Source organism: Priapulus caudatus, unplaced genomic scaffold, assembly GCF_000485595.1.
Source record: "Priapulus caudatus unplaced genomic scaffold, Priapulus_caudatus-5.0.1 Scaffold147, whole genome shotgun sequence".
Taxonomy (NCBI): domain Eukaryota; kingdom Metazoa; phylum Priapulida; class Priapulimorpha; order Priapulimorphida; family Priapulidae; genus Priapulus; species Priapulus caudatus.
In genome coordinates this window covers 6,513-10,397 of record NW_014577208.1, presented here as the reverse complement: position 1 = coordinate 10,397, position 3,885 = coordinate 6,513, and the positions used below count along the sequence as shown (strand labels likewise).

At 40.4% G+C, this 3,885-nt stretch overlaps 1 protein-coding gene across 4 annotated transcripts in view; it reads right to left on the bottom strand.

Annotated features, from left to right (window-relative positions):
* LOC106806205 (N-acetyl-D-glucosamine kinase-like) overlaps window positions 1–3,885 on the bottom strand; it is a 29,930-nt gene that overhangs the window by 22,538 nt on the left and 3,507 nt on the right. The gene's annotated exons all lie outside the window — the stretch shown is intronic.

The window sequence follows — 3,885 nt, the reverse complement described above, 5'->3', positions numbered from 1 at the left end:
AGGAAAAGCCTCACTGCTCGCGAAATTGGAGGCACAGGTCAAAGGTCAATGGGGCACAGGGCGATTTTTAGAATTTCTGTAGGACATGGTCTTGACGGAGCGATTGAAAAACTTTTTGTCTTCAGCGGTGACCTAGCAATTTTTATGACTTTACTGCAAGGACCATGAAATGATTTCTGCTGACATGCGAAGAGTAAGTGTCTGTAATAACTTTTGACCCGGTCAACGAGGAGGTTAAACATGGATTTGTTGACTTGTTAACATAGGAGTGAACTGCTTTTGCTTATTAGAGCCCCTCCCCCCACCCTCCCCCTTCCCCCTCCCGTCACCCTTCTCCCACCCTCTCCCACCCCCTCCCCTACCCTCCATCTTGCGATAGTGGGCGCTGTCCTAAACAATGAGTGTACCCAACTGCGTGTCTGATATCTGCGGCCTTAACAATGTGGGAGCTACGCACGACTGAAATTTTACGTTTATAATCTTTAGCAACAGACCTCAGATGGAGCGCAGACGTGCTGCGCTCTTGTTTTTGTATAGCGGCGATGCGGGGCGGTGGAGATTACGTGTTGTTGCGCAAAAATAGCAGTTAAACGGATTTGTGTGGAAGTAATTAGTAGGCCTAGATCAGTGTTGTAGGTCTTCAAGACTGGTTCTTGGCTCGAGAGCGGTCTCGAGATCGTTTTCCTTGTCTCGGTCTCGGTTCTCGGCCTCCAGAGTGCAAGACCTCGAACTCGGAACTCGGACTCGAGCTCTCTCGAACTCGAGGACCTCGGGGCGAGACCGCTCGAGCGCCACTACATACAATAGTAGTTATAGAATGCTGTTTGTCGCGCTTTAAATCTGCGCGTGGGCCGAGTTCACGCGCATCCATTGCGCAACCACTGGGCATGAATAATAACACAGGGTACATACATTGTTGATAAATCCGACAAAAGGTGTATGACTTACGCGTAAGTCGTTTTTTCTAAGTCGACACAAATATGCGGTCCAAAAGTGTCGACTTAGCCATGAGTTCTATGGTAATTTTTATTTTATGCAAACAAGTGACAGATCCAGGGACAGGAAACACCCCCCCATTTTTGAACAAACACATGACATAGAATGAAGGTGCCTTGTCGGTCGTGTGCCCCTTTTTTATGCAAAACATGACTCGGACTTCGGACTCGGATCGGTGGTTGTGGACTCGGGATCGCGGTGCCGGCGGACTCGGACTCGCCGACTCGCGAACTCGGGACTCGACTGGGGGGGGGATGCTGCTCGGACTCGGGACTCGGGCTCGGGGTGCGGACTCGACACAACACTGGCCTAGATAGAGAATAACGTAAACATTGAGACTTTGTAGTAAATACATTTCATGTTTATTTACCATCATTTATACATTGAAACATTCCAAGTGCTTGCTGGTTCATAGAAGAGCTGAACTCATTAATTGTCAGCTGATAGTCATTGTATCAAGCTTGGATTGTATTACAACTTGTATTATAATGGTGTCAGTTGTGTTGGCAATGCAATGATTAACTGGCAGTAATGGCTATGCGAAACGCCGAGGTGGAAGTTTATACAAAACACAGTCTTTCTGTGTTAAACATGTACATAAAATTTGCCTGTATCAAAATTCTGTGTGAGAAGTCAATGTGTATTATTGGTTTCATTGGTAAGCCTATAATAAAAACTGCTAAATTCTTAAATTTAGCCTACTGTAAGGTCCAAAATGTACTCATTGTAAAATTTGAAATTTTCTGTTTATATGTGTTTGCATATATTGCTGTAGGTGCGGCTGTCACGATTTCTTTTCCAGCATTATCGTAATCGCAAGTAGTCCTCACCTCGTAACCTCATAAAGATTAGTCTTCAATACAGAGGACTATATCAAAGATGTGAGCGAGACAAAGAATAGACAGATCAACGTGGCTGATCGCAGTAGAAAAAGCTTTTTATTTTGTCATATTTTTAATTTATCATAATTATGTCATATCTTTAATAACATTATATCCCAGCTAACAGAGTTATGTTCCTGAATGTTATGGGATAGTTTCTTTTAGGTTAGCAGAACATTATTCAGTAACGTTCTTAATAACGTGTTTTAGGAAAGTTTTCCTGACATTCTGAGAACTTTTTTGCAAACATTCACTAACATTGATAAACCTCGAAAATGACATATTAACTGCAGAAACACTAGTATGGCGGTGCAGTCTTGTCTCCAGTACGGCGCAGTACCATCACACACAACACACAAACAAGTACATAACAGTATAACTATCCTTATCACTAACCTTAACACAAATTATAAACGCGATCGAGTCGTATATGATAGCGTCTAAACACAGATAAATTCATCTATGCTGTTATATAATCTTTGGTTTCAAATAACAAACTGAACTGAACTGTTTCTGAATGACAATCAATCCAAACAACTAGTGTAGGCTAGCTAATTAATTAACTAATAATAATTAATTAATTATTACTTAGGCTGGAGATTATTTAATAGCTTACGTGACGACATTATTGTGTGAGAAAGCAATGCATGCGCAAATGGACTACGCTACCCGTAGCCCTCGAGACATTAAGATACGGCTACCGTCCCGTAGCCACTGCGAACAAAATACATTTTGATACCTGCATGTGCTATAGTTTGCATTTTGCAACACATCACAAAACGGCAATTAGGAGTTTAATTCGAACCCATCACGGGGACGGTTAACGTTTTCCGAACATTCCAAGAACATAACTCTCTCACCAAGTAAAACAATAATGCATAAGACGATTATGGGAATGTTCTTAGAATCATTTTGGCCTAATGTAACCAAACTAGAACTCCAGCGAATAGTTTACGAGGAATGTTCCGTGTTTGCTGGGATAGTAGTTTCGATTTTAAGAATTGTAACAATATTAAGAATGATATCTAGGAGTAGATAAATAGCGTACGGTGTTCTAAATTCGTGAGCGAACATATACGCTGCCAGGCAGCGTACAGAATCGCTAGTGTGTCCTAGGCTTAACTGTTGCATGTGACTTTTTATCCTTCAAAGGAGATATCGTAAGGAATGTTACCATAAACTGGAATTACATTTACATCTAAAATACAAATGAGTATATTATCATGTACTAGCTAAACGAGCAACCACTTGGCAAAGTTAATTAACAATGGGAAGGCATTATTTGTGCTATAATAGGTTTAAAACTATAGTATATAGTAGTTCAACCTGCAAGAAAAATGGCTAAAAGTAAGCATCAAATGACCTTATCACACAAAACAGCAGCTATTTCTTACAGGTGACCAGAGCAACAGTCTTATAGATAAGCTGTAATTGTTCGACTATCGCACTAACCTTCTTTCAAAAGTTCCCAGCTCTTCCACACTGACCCAACGCAGACCACCTGTAGCCCACCTGGGCTATCCAGAAGAGTCTAAAAAGCAAAGCGTTACTTTCTTAGTAACGTGCAATTTCGAATCAAAAACAATGTCAGCCTCAATTCGTAAAGCTCAGCTGCTGCACAAGAGGGTTTCTAAATCGCAAGTACGCTAAATCGATTACAATATAACGTCTTTAGCGAGATTGAAAACTCTCAGAGCCAGTGACACAACTGTGTACATATTGTGACGTGGTTACAGTTCTGTAAAACACAACGTTGGCAGAAACAACATTAACAGAATCCTTTTTTCCCATAGGAAATAGATGAAATAGACTAGCTGCATTCCTCAATCTCCATTTACCTAACATGTACATTACATACACAGCACATAAATTGTATTAAAATATATATATTATATAACCAAAATGATAAAATAAACTAAATTAATAGTAACAAGATTAATAAGGTAATAAAATCATTTTTATTGTACTCACTGACGTGTTGAGGTGGAGTAAGTAAGTGTATGGTGGT